General features: G+C 40.8%; 1 protein-coding gene across 1 annotated transcript in view; it reads right to left on the bottom strand.

Annotated features, from left to right (window-relative positions):
* Positions 1–16,099, bottom strand: part of Snx3 (sorting nexin 3) — a 45,621-nt gene that overhangs the window by 13,656 nt on the left and 15,866 nt on the right. The gene's annotated exons all lie outside the window — the stretch shown is intronic.

The raw sequence follows: 16,099 nt of genomic DNA, 5'->3' as shown, positions 1-16,099 counted from the left end.
TGGCTTTAAGTATATGGATAAATCAGACTACTGAGGTAAATTATAGTAAAAATCATATAAAACACTTTAGATTTATGCAGAAAGTGCTGAATTCTGAAGCTAAATGTAAATCGGACTTAAAATATGGTTGTTTTACTTGAAAATAACAACTTCTGAGATTTAAAGAGCAAGATTTAGTATTCCCACACTGATACTTTGCTCAATACCAGACTGAGTATAAAATCACACTATTTTTTTCCTAATTACTGTCAATTTTATTCCCTAATGGGTACATCAAACTTGACTTTTTATAAATGTTTGTAGGAAATATTAGTATTTGTGGGAAAATAATATCTGTCATAGTTAATTAGCTGAATGAGCGATTAACAGAGAGGAGTACTGTATAACTTTAATGTCTTGAGAGCACTTGCCTAGCCTGTACAAGGTCCTGGGTCAGATATCCAGCACAGCACAGGGGAGAAAAACAGCGCAACACACACACACACACACACACACACACACACACACACACACACACACACACACACACACACACACACACACACCCCTTTAAAGACAGCACAGCACAGGGGAGAAAAACAGCAACACACACACACAAACACACACTGTACTTTAAAGAAGGTAGCTATCTGGAAGTCATGCACTCCATATAAAATGACTTTTCCACACTCTGAAGTTGCCTTTTTCAATTATTAATTTTTTTTCTTGTTGTTGTTCATGAGGCTTGAACTCTGGGCCTGGGCACTATCCCTCAGCTCTTCAGCTCAAGGCTAGTACTCTACCACTTGAGCCACAGCACCACTTCTGGCTTTTTCTGCTTATGTGGTGCTAAGGAATCAAACCCAGGGCCTCATGCATGCAAGGCAAGTGCTCTACCACTGAGCCACCGTCCCAGCCCCTCAATTATTTTTAAAAATCCACTGCTAGCTTCTTCTGAGTAGTTTATTGGAGATAAAAGTCTCTGGATTTTCCTGCCCAGGTTGGCACTGAACCACAATGCTCAGATTTTACCCTTCTGAGTAGCTAAGATTATAGACATGAGCCACCAGTGCCCACCTCTTTTTAAATTATTATATGCCAATACTAATTCGTTATTAGAATTTAATACTATATTTTTTGAAAACTATAAAATGGAATCAAATTATCAAGGGAAAAACTGAGATAGAAGAAAAGTTCACATTAGGGGGCCGGGGGTTTAGCCCAGCGGAAGGGCGCCCGCCCGGCACGCTCAAGGCCCTTGGTTTGGTCCTCAGCCCTGGGGGAAAAAAAAAAAAAAAGAAAGTTCACATTAGGTCTAAAAAGTATTTCTGGTATTTGTTTTTCTTCTTATTCCTACCTTAGTCTCTTGCATACTAGGATTATAGTCATGTACTGTTATGCCTAGTCTGAACACAGCTTTAAAATAACATCTAGGGGCTGGGAAGGTGGCTCAGTGGTAGAGCGCTTGCCTTGCATGCATGAGGCCCTGGGTTCGATTCCTCAGCACCACATAAGCAAAAAGAAAAAAGCCGGAAGTGGCACTATGGCTCAAGTGGTAGAGTGCTAGCCTTGAGCTGAAGAGCTGAGGGCGCTGTGCCCAGGCCCAGAGTTCAGGCCCCACGACTGGACCCCCCCAAAAAAAATCTAAATATGGTATTCTTAATGTCAGAAAATCAAAGCCAACTCCCCCCCATTCCTAATATATTTATATCCTTTCTACCACTAACACAAAATATGAATTGTTTTTTTTTTTTTTTGTCAGTTGTGGGGCTTGAACCCTGGGTCTGGGCGCTGAGTCTCCTCAGTTCTTCAGCTTAAGGCAAGCACTCTACCACTTGGGCCACAGTGCCATTTCCAATTTTCTGGTGGTCAAATGGAGTCTCACAGACTTTCCTGCCCAAGCTGGACTTGAACCATGATCCTCAGATCACAACTTCCTGATAGCTAAGATTACAGGCATGAGCTACCAGTACCCAGCTTGAATTGTTGTGGGGCTTGAACTATGGGCATGGGCACTGCCCCTCAGCTCTTCAGCTCAAGGTGACAGTTCTACCACTTGAGCCACAGAGCCACTTCCGTTTTCTAGTGGTTTATTGGAGATAAGAGTCTGATGGACTTTCCTGCCCGGGCTGGCTTTGAGCCTGGATCCTCAGATCTCAGCCTCCTGAGTAGCTAAGATTACAGGCGTGTACCACCGGCGCCTGGCTTAAATTGTTTTTTAACCTGATTATCCTTCTGTATTACCCAGGTAATATCAAAAGTTCTAAGTGGAAAAAATAATGAAAATATAGGAAAAGGTATAAATACAAAGTTTTTACATGACATAACATCTAGGCAGGTTTTTTTTTTTTTTAATCTTAATGTCTACCTCACATCAACAAATCATTTCTGGCCAGGCAATGGTGGCTCATACCTGTAATCCTAGCTACTCAGGAAGCTGAGCTCTAAGGATCATGGTTCAAAGCCAGCCCACCAGACTCTTATCTCCAATAAACCATTCAGAAAACCAGAAGTGGTGCTGTGGCTCAAGTGGTAGAGTGCTCGCCTTGAGCTGAAGAGCTGAGGGACAGTGCCCAGGCCCAGAGTTCAAGCCACATGGCCAACAAAAAAAATAAAAATAAATAAATCATTTCTAAGAAGAGGAGCACTTTAAAAGATTCCCCAGGGGCTGGAGACTTGGCTCAAGGAGTAAAGTATTTGCCCAGCAAGTGCAAGAAAGGCCTTGGGGGGCTGGGAAGGTGGCTCAGTGGTAGAGCGCTTACCTTGCATGCTTGAGGCCCTGGGTTCGATTCCTCAGCACCACATAAGCAAAAAGAAAAAAGCTGGAAGTGGCGCTGTGGCTCAAGTGGTAGAGCGCTAGCCTTGAGCTGAAGAGCTGAGGGGCAGCGCCCAGGCCCAGAGTTCAGGCCCCACGACCAGACCCCCCCCCCCAAAAAAAGAAAAGCCTTGGGTTCAATGCCCAGGATTGTGAAAACAAGGTTCCTAAAATGACTGATACTTTACTATATCTAGCTAGTTCAAAAGACCATACTAATAGCCCTCACCGGGAAATTTAGAGCTATAAATGTTTACATTAAAAACAAGAGAAATTCCAAATCAACAACCTATACTTCCACTTTACTGCACTAAAAAGCTGAGGCAAAGAGATTGCAGTTTGAGACCAGCCTGCACTACAAAATCAAAAAGGGCAAAAATGATAAAAATTTAAATAAAGGAAATATTCTTGTGTATATCTTCAGGACAAAAAAAAAAAAAAAGAAGAAAACAGTTTGTTGGGCTTGGGTATGGCTCAAATGATAGTGCTTGCCTAGCATGCATGAAGAGTATGTCTATAGCTGCTTTTGAGTCTCTGTTTGAAGACAAGAGGAAAATAGTTGTTGAATCTAACTTGTTAGGAGCTACTGTTTTATTAAGATGTGCAAGCACTGTGTACATCACCTTTATAATAATGATAAAAATATTTTAAGATTTTCTGATTAAAATTATCAGAAATGATTAAAAATACATGTAATAAAGTCACTAAGTAATCAATACATATGCATGGCAAGATTCTGCCTAGGACTTAAGCTACTTAGGTTTGTTTCTTAGAAACTAATGGCCTAGGGCTGGGAAAGTGGCTCAGTGGTAGAGCTTTTGCCTTGCATGCATGAGGCCCTGGGTTCGATTCCTCAGCACCACATAAGCAAAAAGAAAAAAGCCGGAAGTGGCGCTGTGGCTCAAGTGGTAGAGCACTAGCCTTGAGCTGAAGAGCTGAGGGGCAGCGCCCAGGCCCAGAGTTCAGGCCCCCCCCCCCAAAAAAAGAAACTAATGGCCTATTATGATAAACAGACAAATCATTTATGTGTTTGCTTCTTCATAATAAGGTATATCAAAATATTTTTAAAGAAAAATTAAGGGCTGGGAAGGTGGTTGGGTGGTAGAGTGCGTGCCTTGCACAAATGAGGCCCTGGATTCGATTCCTCAGCACCACATAAGCAGAAAAGGTCAGAAGTGGTGCTGTGGCTCTTGAGTGCTAGCCTTGGGTTGAAGAGCTAAGGGATAGCTCCTCAGAGTTCAGGCCCCACAACTGCCCCCCGCCAAAAAAAAAAGAAAGAAAGAAGAAAAATTAAGTACCATTGTAGTATCCCTATGACTCTAACACTCAGGAGACTGAACCCAGAGAAGTTTGGGGCCCAGCTTGTACTACAAAGTGAGTTTAAGTCCAGCCTGGCCTATACAGTGAGATCATTATTTCCCAAAAACAAAAATAATGAACCAATTAAAAAAAAAAAACCCAAACACCTACTCCTCTCCCAACCCCAAAGAATCAAACACTCCACCACTGTTAGGCTATTTACTTCCCTTCAATTCACAACAGTCCTCCTGCCTATTCTATTTAAGACACTCTTCTTTTTCTCAAGAGTCCAGAAAAGTTATTTGAAGTATATGACATACTTGGATTTATTTCCTCATGACTAGCTCCATGTTCTGCATCTTTGGCAGGAATGTTGATACCTTCTCAGAACATCACAACAGAAGGCAGATGATGGCAGTCCTATTACTGCATCACTTGAGTAAGGAGAATAGTCAGCCAGATTCTCCAGTGTATATACATTCCTTCTGGGTGGTACCTCACCACCACCCCACCCCCCAATAAAAGTGGCAGATACTCTGCCAATGAGCCACACCCAGCTGTATTTTCCTTCTTTGTAATATTTTTTGCTTATTCTAAAACTTGCCTTTTGTAATAAAATTTGCCCAACTAAATTCAATATTTATAAAACTGTCAAAGGGACAAAATGAATTCTGCTTCTTTGGGCTGTAGGCATATTTCAAATTACAGTACATGAGTACCTGGGTTCAATCCCTAGTACTAAAACATAACATCTACGTGCCAATGGCTCCTGCCTATAATCTTAGCTACTGAAGGCAGAAACCTGGAGGATGGTGATTTCAAAGCCAGAAAAAACTGTGACAGGACATTTCCAAAATATTCAGCTAGGGGCTGGGAAGGTGGCTCCGTGGTAGAGTGCTTGCCTTGTAAAATATCCAGCAAAAAACTAGGCTAGAGGTATGACTCAAGTGGTAGCAAGATGGGCAAGTATGAGGCCCTGAGTTCAAACCTCCCAAGACATCAGCAAAAAGAAAAAAGAATTTGTTTCTTGGAGAAACTACAAATATAAATCAACATTTTTTTGGGGGGGGGGTGGTCATGGGGGCTGAACTCTGGACCTGGGTGCTGTCCCTCAACTCTTCAGCTCAAGACTAATACCCTAACACTTGAGCCACAGCTTCATTTCTGGTTTTTTTCTGCTTATGTTGTGCTGAGGAATCAAACCCAGGGCTAATGCATGCAAGGCAAGCACTCTACCACTGAGCCAACTTCCCAGCCCCAGCATATTTCTTATTTGTGTGACTTGTTTTCTACTCTTTTTGTCCCTTGGTTCTGAGGACTAAACCTTGAACATGCTAAGTATGTGTTAAACCACCCTCAACTTGCCTGCTTTTAGCCATTAACAGAAAAGCCCCATCCCCTGACAAGCACAGTAGGAATATGCAGATGTGTAAGTGTATGGTGTTCACAATTTAATGATTTAATTACCCACCACACCCAGCAGTATCTTGCCTTTTCACACTTAGAAAATGATTTTACATTTTGATTAGAACACAAAAAAGTGAAGTACTTACTACAAGATCCTGAGATATTCAGAAAACAAGAACAAGACAAAAAACTAGGAGAGAATTCTTCAATACTGTTTGTTATTTACTCCAATAATGTACCAGATAAAGCTCCAATGAATGAAAGAAATGTTATTAGATGACTGTATGGCTGATACTCATAAACTGCTATTTATATAAAACAGAAAACTGCTATTTTCCAAGAAGTATTACTAATCTGTGGAGTGTGATCACCAGGAATTCAAATGGACATTACATACTAATACAAATTTTTGGTGCCTAATTTACAGGTCTAAAATAAATAAATACTTCAAGTCTAAGCATAGGAAACTGCCCATAGTACTGGTCTCCAAAAGGTAGGTCTTATACACTTACACAGGCTGACCTATTAAAGTCAGTAGCTCACAGATACCATATATGTAACCTGATTATCACTGATAGTGAAGCAGAAAACCAAGCTTCAAAATGTGATCACCTGAATATAGTTTAACACTAGATATCAGAAAAATGTTTACTAGGTATTTCTAGTATTTCTTCAGATAGTGTCACATGTACATTTGAAAAGGAGACTGGCAACAACATCAAAAGTATACTCAATAGGCCATACTCTATTTAACCAATCCTAAGAGATGTAAATGGATGCCGCACAACAGTTCTCATTAAATAGTTGCATTTCTCCAACTATCTACATCTACAGATAAAGGATAAGCTGAGAAGTGCTTAAGCTATTACCTCTCCCTTAATTACTTTTGATACTTGTTTTACCCAATCTAAGACAGCATGAATAACTAGAGATATGGTTTATAACCTAGATGAACTCCTAAATGCGGCTGGGGAGAAGTCATTTAAATGAAGAATAAGCTTTTAGGCTGCAGAACCTTTGAAATGTAGATTGTTACTAAGCCAAGGTATTTAGTTTCTTCCTTTCTTTCCTTTTTAAAAAATAAGGACAGGGCCTTCCAGTGATACAATTCCTTCTTATTTTAAAAGTATCCTTTATGGTATAATTTCCAAAAACAGAAAACGAAGAGCTAGACTAACTTAGTGCATAAACTAAGAAATTCCATATAATCTTCTTGCTTTATCCTTATTCTTCATTTGGAGCACAAACTTATTTGTGAGATCACACAGGTTTTCATTGAACAACCTTTGAAAGCATTGTACTATAATTATTGGACAGAAAAATTCATAAAACTCCATGTACACTTACACAATTCTACAGCATTACACTGAAAGAAATATGCTTATTAACATCCTAAGACCTTTGTAGGATCATTTAAAAGATGTAAAATGATTTAACTTGTATCTTCCCAACTTGTCTACTCCTGAGAATCATGTCCTTCAAGTGCCATCACCTAGGGTCTCATTTAATTAAATCTATGGTAGAATCTAAACATTAACATTTTAAGGTTCTGAGATACAGCCAGGGTTTAGAACTACTTCCCTAGACTGTCCAATTATGAAATGGGTACCTATATTATCACCAAGTGATTCTTGTTTAGCTGAGCATGACATAGGCAACAATACTTTACCTTGCTAAGGAGAGTGATAAAATACTAATTCTAGTAAGAGGTACTGAAACTGTTTTTGCTGAAAAGCACTGACTGACTCCTTAGCTGAAAGAGAAAAGATTGGTATCTCGGCCTCCATTTTCTATCTGTGCTCTTTGTTCCGATTTTTTTTGTCTCTATTGTCACTTTGCAATCATCTTGAAATGCAAGAAGCACGTGACCTATTGATAATATATTTATGAGGAAAGAGAAAACTGGCCCCAAAATGGGAACAGCAGAAAACTACAAAACATACCCAGAAACAATCTTTTTATCCTAACCAGATTGCTAAAGACAGAGGTAACAATTTTTCCAAGACTCCTCTCAAAACGTGCACTTGAGATAATGATCCACCAAAACAAACCTGTGATGAAAACTGTTCAATCATTAGCATAGGTTTTGCCCCAGCCTAAATTCTTTGTCTACTTAAATCTAAAGTTCCTGTCTTCAGCCAAGAGGGCTGAAGATACAAACTTGGCTTCTTACCACATCTGCCTGTACCATGTAATAAATCTCCTTTCCCTGTCCTTCACCATTACTCATTTCTTTTTTGGGGTACAGGGCAAGAGGCAGAACCTGACATGTGGAAACACAAGATTTTAAGTCTGGGTTTTGAAACTCTGACTTCACTATCATAAGAATATCAAATGCTGGTGTCTCATTCTTGTAATCCTAGCTACTCAGGAGACTGAGATCTGAGGATAGAGGTTTGAAGCTAATGTAGGCAGAGAAGTCTGTGAGACTCTTATTTCTATTAACCAGCAAAAAGCTGGAAGTGGAGGTATAGCTCAAGTGGTAGAGTGTCAAGCCTTGGAAAAAAACCAAGTGAGAGTGTGAGGCCTGAGTTTAACCTCCAATACTGGCGTACACACACAATACCATGAGACTACTGAACTCAGATGGAATACAAAATCATTATAGGTAAAACTGCAGTAGCTGGTGGCTCACACTTATAATACTAGCTACTGGGGAGGTTGGGAATTGCAGTTCAAAGTCAGCCTCAGCAGGAAAGTCCAATTTAAAAAAATAAACAAAAACCTGGAAGTAGAGATGTGTCTCGAGTGGTAGAAGGCTAGCCTTAAACAAAAAAGTACAAGAACAATGCCCAATCCCTTAGCCCCAAGATCAGCACACATCAAACACACACAAAGATACAATAGAAAAAGAGTATCTTTAATAACGAGCTAGAAAAACTGGATTTCCACATATAAAAGAATAAAAGTGGGGGCTGGGAATATGGCCTAGTGCAGAGTGCTTGCTTAGCATACATGAAGCCCTGGGTTCGATTCCTCAGTACCATATACACAGAAAAAGACAGAAGTAGCACTATGACTCAAGTGGTAGAGTGCTAGCCTTGAGCAAAAGAAGCTCAGAGACAGTGCCCAAGCCCTGAGTTCAAGCCCCAAGACTGGCAAAAAAAAAAAAAAAAAAAAAGTAGACACTTATACCACACCAATACCAAAATGAACAAATAAATAAATAACATCAGAGAGCCCTAAAACCATAACATGTCTAAAAGAAAACCTAGATGCCTGGCACTAGTGGCTTACTTCTGAAACCCTAGCTACTCAGGAGGTGGAGATCTGAGGATCAAGTTTCAAAGCTAGCCAGGAGCAGGACTACCAAAAAGCCAGAAATGGCACTGTAGCTGAAAATGGTAAGTACTAGCCCTAAGCACAAAAGTTCAAGGTGAGGTGCCAGGACTGGCAGCAAAAAAAAAACCTAGAACTGGATGTGGTGATGAAGGAAGATCAGGAGAGCAGAGCAAGCTTAGGCTACAAAGTGCAACTGTCTCTAGCTAGAAAGATAAGTAGTCAGACAGATAGATCAAAGGAAACTTAAAAGGAAAAGCTCCTTGACATTCGTGTTGGCAATTCGTGGGTATCACACCAAGAGTTTGGGTTACAAAATTAAACATATATGGGGCTGGGAAGTTGGCTCAGTGGTAGAGTGCTTGCCTCGCATGCATGAGGCCCTGGGTTCAATTCCTTAGCACCACATAAGCAGAAAAAAGCCAGAAGTGATGCTGTGGCTCAAGTGGTAAGAGCACTCGCCTTCAGCTGAAGAGCTGAGGGACCATGCTCAGGCCCAGAGTTCAGCCCCCACGACTGACAAAAATAATTAACAAACATAAATGAAACCACATAAAACTACAGTTTCTGCACAGCAAAGGAAATCATCAATGAAATGAAAAGGCAATCCTGGCAATCCTACAAATAGGGGGGAAAGTTAAGCTTTACAAAAACTCATACAATTTAATAGTAAGAATGCACATAAACTAGAATAAAACTGAGCAAAAGTTAGGGATGTAGCTTAGTGGCAGACTGCTTGTCTATCATGGACAAGAATCTAAGGTCTGGAAGTGGAGCTGTGGCTCAAGCGGTAAGAGTGCTCGCCTTGAGCTGAAGAGCTGAGGGACAGCTCTCAAGCCCAGAGTTCAAGTCCCACAACCGACAAAAAAAAAAAAAAAAAAAAAAAAGAATCTAAGGTCTATCATTGGCACCTACCACATACACATCTCGTGTATGTGTGTCCACCCATGCCTTCTCCCCTCCCTTCATACACAGTGGCCTTGAATAGGCATTTCTCTAAAAGAATATGAAAAGGTACTCAACATCACTATATTCATCAGAGAAATGCACATGAAAACCACTGTAACATACTATACCTCTCACCTTTTATTTTATTTTTATTTATTTATTTTTTTTGGGTCCGGTCGTGGGGCCTGAACTCTGGGCCTGGGTGCTGTCCCTCAGCTCTTCAGTTCAAGGCTAGCGCTCTACCACTTGAGCCACAGTGCCACTTCCGGCTTTTTTCTTTTTGCTTATGTGGTGCTGAGGAATCGAACCCTGGGCCTCAGGCATATAAGGCAAGCGCTCTACCACTGAGCCACCTTCCCAGCCCAACCTCTCACCTTTTAGGGTAGCAATTATCAAATGTAGAATGAATGTAGAAAAGAACTTTTGTATGTTATTTATAAAAATAAACATTGGTGGGCTAGGAAGGTGGCTCAGTGGAAGAGTATTTGCCTTGCATGCATAAAGCCCTGGGTTCGATTCCTCAATACCACATAAACAGAAAAAGGCAGAAGTAGCACTGTGGCTCAAGTAGTTGAGCACTAGCCTTGAGCTGAAGAGCTGAGGGACAACGCCCAGGCCCAGAGTTCAGGCCCCATGACTGGCAAAAAATAAATAAAATAATATATATATATATATATATATATATATATTGATGCAACCATTATGAAAAACAATATGATGATTTTATTTCCTATGGGTAGACATGTACAAGAGAGGTGGCTGGGTCATATAGTAGCTCCATTATTAATTAATTTTACTTATTTAGTTGTGCTGGTCCTGGGCTTGAACTCAGGGGGGGGCCCTGGGCAGAGTCCCTGCTCAAGCCTAGTGCTCTACCATTGAGCCATAGCTCTACTTCTGGCTTTTTGGTGATTAATTAGAGAAAGTCTTACAGACTTTCCTGTCTGGGATGGCTTCAAACCACAATTCGCAGATCTCACCTTCCTGAGTAGCAAGGTTACAGATGTGAGCCATTGGTGCCTGCTATTTTCAATTTCTTCAGGTACCTTTATATTGTTTTTCATCCTCTGATGTTTCATTTTATGGCAGTAGGAGAACAAAATACTGAGTGAAGTAACTTGTTCGAGGTTACAAGTAGTCTACACACAGAATTTCAAAAACCAGGCTCTTAAGCATACTATGGTTGTAATACCTGACTCAAAGTAAAATTGAAGAAAGTTCTAAAAACCCACTGAAAGAGCATTTGATAAATATCTCAAGACAATTATTTCGTGTGGGGACTATGAAATACTTGGTTAAGAGGCTTAAAAAAGTTTAAACACTGGATAAATCCATAAATTAATATATAAACTTTAACAATAAGGGTTCAAAATATGAACCCTGGCCAGGTACTGGTGGCTCATGCCTGTAGCTACTCAGGAGGCTGAAATCTGAGGATCATGGTTCAAAGCCAGCCCGGGCAGGAAAGTCTGTGAGACTCTTATCTCCAATAAACCACTAGAAAACCGGAAGTAGTGCTGTAGCTCAAGTGGTAGAGCAGCTAGCCTTGAGCTGAAGAACTGAGGGACAGTGCCCAGGCCCAGAGTTCAAGCCCCATGACCGACCAAAAAAAAAAAAAGTGAACCCTAATAGAAGGTATAAAATAATAAAGGTGAGACATATACTTTACCAGATCACCTGCTTAACATGAGATACTGGGTTCCATCCTCATCATACTAGACAGACAAAGGTGAGATATGGAATTGCTACCTGGAATGGTAGAGTGAGAGGCTTAGTAAAGTCTCTACCTAAAAAAAGTAATAAAAACTCCATAAAAAAAAATTTGTGGAGGGGCTGGGAAGGTGGCTTAGTGGTAGAGTGCTTGCCTTGCAAGCACGAAGCCCTGGGTTTCATTCCTAAGTACCACATAAACAGAAAAGGCCAGAGGTGGCACTGTGGCTCAAGTGGTAGAGTGCTAGCCTTGAGCACAGAGAGGCTCAGGGACAGAGCCTAGACCCTGAATTCAAACCCCAGGACTGGCAACAACAACAAAAAAAAAAAAACTTGTGAAGTTTTATTAACCATATTAGGATTCTACAGATTAAGTACTGGCATATAGTTCAGAAGCACTTTAAGCTCAAAAGAAAAACTATTGGTCAAGTGTGGTGCTAGACCTTTGTAATCCCAGCAGTCAAGATGCTGAGGCATAAGGATAGGGTCAGCTTAGACCACACAGTGAGACCTTGTCTCAAAACAAGCAAAACACAAAATCCAAAACAATGAACTGTAACTATCAGCTTATAAAAGTACTAGAGCACAAGAAAAATTAAAATGTATTTATCCCTAGCACAGATTAAAACATCATTGTAAAAAAAAAAAAAAAAAGGCAACCTACTGAAAAAAAAAAAAAAAAGCAAAAGAGCAAAAGTCTGATATGCTAGCCCAGGGGTGTTACTGTCATTACCATGCCACACCAGATCCTAATAGTTGTGCTATCAGGTTGGGAAACTACTAGAGGGGCTTCCTGGTTAGGAAGAACATATAGCAAAATTCCATGTGTAGGTGACTGTTGAAAACAATTGGGAAGGGGCTGGGAATGTGGTTTAATGGTAGAGTGCTTGCCTAGCATGCATGAAGCTCTGGGTTCAATTCCTCAGCACCACATAAATGGAAAAAGCAAAAAGTGGTGCTGTGGCTAAAATGGTAGAGTGCTAGGCTTGCAGGGGAGGTGGGGGGTGGGGGGGAAGAAGCTCAGGAACAGTGTCCAGGCTCTGGCTCTGGGTTCAAGCACCAGGACTGGCAAAACAACAACAACACACACATACACACACACTAGAAAGCCTGATATTGCAGTAAACCAAAGCTGCAATACTGAGGCAAGAAACCAATGGACTTGCCAGATATTAGCAGGACACTAGAGAATTACATAGCCATGGAGGGCCTTGATAAGCTTCTACTTCTGGTCTGAGGCATCTCACGTTTAAAAGATAGTTATGAACATGGGAAACATATTTTAAAATTTAAAATAGGAAAGTTAAACTGACAGTTTTGAATGTATTCCCCAACTGAGCTTTTTCCCTTAAAGCTAGTGCTTTACTACTCTGAGCCCCAGTGCCACTTCCAGCTTTCTGGAAATTAATTGAAGAGTCTACAGACTTTTCTGCCCTGGCTGGCTTTGAACCACATCCTCAGATCTTAGCCTCCTAAGTAGTTAGGATTATAGGCCTGTGCCACCAGCATCTGGACATTACTTATTTTTTTTAATGCTTCTATCTTTGGCATTTAAGGCCAGAGATGTTGAACATTTCTTTATGGGTTTATTGGTCATTCTTGCTTCTTCTGAGAAGTCTCTCTTTAAGTCTTTAGCCATTTATTAATTGGGTTGATGTTTCTTTGTGGGTTTATTTGGGGGGGGGGTTAATTTTTTCAGCTCTAAGTATATTTTAGATATGAGACCTTGTTGGATGCATAGCTGGTAAAAAATCTCCTCCCATTCTGGGGACTATTTATTTAGTTAGCTTTATCCTTTGCCATGCACAAACTCTTCGGTTTGATGCAATCTCCATTATCCAGTCTTTCTTTGATTTGTTGTGATTCTGGATCTTTACGTAAGAAGTTCTGATCCATGCCTAAGAGCCCTAGTGTTTCTCCTACTGCTTTTCTTGTAGTAGTTTCATGGCAAAGAAATAGAAAGAGTCCTTTTGTCGTATCTGTGCTTATCTGTCACTGCAGAGGGTAAGGAGGGCACAGAAAGGGTGAGACAAAGAGTGAACCAATGCAGCAATGATCCTCACTAGAAACTATGTTGAAAATGAACTATACAACTTGGCCAGGATGAGAGGGAAAAAAACTGAGAGGGATCAAGGAAAGGGTGACACTGTCCAAACAGAAATTTACTTATTACCTGACATATACCTGTAATATCTTTGTATGTCACCTTTACAGTAACAATAAAAATATATATTAAAAATATCTGCCAGGCACCAGTGGTTCATGCCTATAATTTTAGGTACTCAGGAGGTTGAGGTCTGAGGATAATGGTTCAAAGCCAGCCTGGGCAGAAAAGTCCAATTAACCACCAGAAAACTGGAAGTGAGGCTGTGGCTCAAGTGGTAGAGCGCTCACCTTGAGCTGAAAAGCTCAGGGACAGCGCCCAGGCCCAGAGCTCAAGCTCCATAACCAACAACAAGTATTTATCTCCTAATGTGTTTAGTGAATGGGAATGGGATATACTATCGTTTCTATAATCTAGAAAATTATGGTAGCTTAAAGGCCTGACAGTAAAGTTTGAGATGTTTTCTAAGTTAAAGTTTAGTCAAAAGCTAATAACCTAAAATATTTATCACCTAATACTCACAATTTTACACTTGTCTAGCTTGGAATAGCTGTGCTACTGTGCTCGGCTCCATTAGAATTGTCAATGTTGCTGAGTGCTGGTGACTCATGACTGTAATCCTAACTAGTTAGGGAGGCTGAGATCCAAAAATCAAAGTTTGAAACCATCCCCAACAGGTAAGTTCATGTGACTCTTGTCTTCAATTAACTACCAAAAAGCCAGAAGTGGAGCTGCAGTTCAAGTGGTAGTATACTAGCCTTGAATACAAAAGCTCTAGGACAGCACCCAGGCCCTGAAAGTTCAAGGTCTGGGAACACAGACACACACACAGACACACACACACAGACACACACACACAGACACACACACACCACACCCAGGCCCTGACACACACACACACACACACACACACACACACACACACACACACACACTTTTAAGATAATCAACTTTTTCTATAAGGAAAAGAAGTTTTTCATTCCCCAGGCTAAACATTTTCACTGACTTGGAAGAAAGAGTTTATGACACTAGGCATGGATTACAAGGCAAGGCTCAGGCTCATGTCCAGCCTTTACTCTCATTCTCTTGCAGTGAATTTAAGAGTTACCTTCTCTCAGAAATAATCTTTAGGACATAAGAATAAACATTGTTATTAGTTTCCTATCGCTGATGTAATAAATTACAACCAGTGTAGCAGCATCAAATAATACAAATTGATTACCTTAAAGTTTTAGAAGAGAAAAATGCTCTTATTCACCTAAGTATCAGGCTCCATTTCTTTTCTTTTTTTCTTTGTCAGTCATGGGCCTCAACTCTGGGCCTGGGCACTGTCCCTGAACTCTTCAGCTCAAGGCTAGTGCTCTATCACAGCTACAACACCACTTCCAGCTTTTTCTGCTTATGTGGTGCTGAGGAATCCAACCCAGGGCCTCATGCATACAAGGCAAGCACTCTACCACTGAGCAACCTTCTAGCCCTAGGCTCCATTTCTTTTTTTTTTTTTTTGGGGGGGGGGTCCAGTTGTGGGGTCTGAACTCTGGGCCCTGGGCGCTGTCCCTCAGCTCTTCAGCTCAAGGCTAGTGCTCAACCACTTGAGCCACAGCGCCACTTCTGGCTTTTTCTTTTTGCTTATGTGGTGCTGAGGAATCGAACCCAGGGCCTCAGGCATGCAAGGCAAGCACTCTACCACTGAGCCACCTTCCCAGCCGGCTAGGCTCCATTTCTTATAAAGGATCTTGGAGAATGGTTGTCTATCTTTTCATTTCAAAAAATTGTATGCATTTCTTGGCCATCTTTAAAGTCAGTAATTTCATCACTTCAACTTCTACTTTCATTGTCACATTTCCTTTTCTACTCTGACACTTCTGCCTCCCTGTTTCACTCATAAGGATCTTTGTGATTACATCCAACCTACCTAGTAAATTCAGAAAAATCTCATCTCAACATCCTTCATTTTGTCACATCTGCAGTAATTTTTGTCACTTCAGGCAATACACTCACAAGTTCTGTATATTGGGGAGTCAGTCTTTTTTTTTTTTTTGTCGGTTGTGGGACTTGAACTCTGGGCCTGGGCACAGTTCCTCAGCTCTTTAGCTCAAGGCTAGTGCTCTACCACTTGAGCCACAGCGCCACTTCTAGTTTTCTGAGTGGTTTATTGGAGATAATAGTCTCATGGACTTTTTTGCCCAGGCTGGCTTTGAACTAAGATCCTCAGATCTCAGCCACCTGAGTAGCTAGAGTTACAGGCATGAGCCACCAGCGTCTGGCTGGGGAATCAAGTCTTCTAACCATAGTCACCAAAATCATAGTTGCCACAAACAGCTGTGGCATTTGAATTTCTAACTAAGGACTACTGTGTGGTAAATATATTTTGCTACAAATTATTTGAAGGTTCTTCATCAAGAGGTTAAATCTATAAGGTTGGGGATGTCGTTTGGTGATAGAATGGCTGCTTAGCATGTCTGAAGCCCTCCTGTACAAGGTTAGGTTTAAGCCTGCACACCATGAGAGGTAAGAAAAAGGAAGCAAAGTCTAGTTGTTCACTCTTTAAATTTAGA

Source organism: Dipodomys merriami, unplaced genomic scaffold, assembly GCF_024711535.1.
Source record: "Dipodomys merriami isolate MVZ:Mamm:240054 unplaced genomic scaffold, mDipMer1.0.p SCAF_8, whole genome shotgun sequence".
NCBI classification, from domain to species: domain Eukaryota; kingdom Metazoa; phylum Chordata; class Mammalia; order Rodentia; family Heteromyidae; genus Dipodomys; species Dipodomys merriami.
The sequence above is the reverse complement of the archived record's forward strand: the minus strand, read 5'-3'. Positions and strand labels throughout refer to the sequence as shown.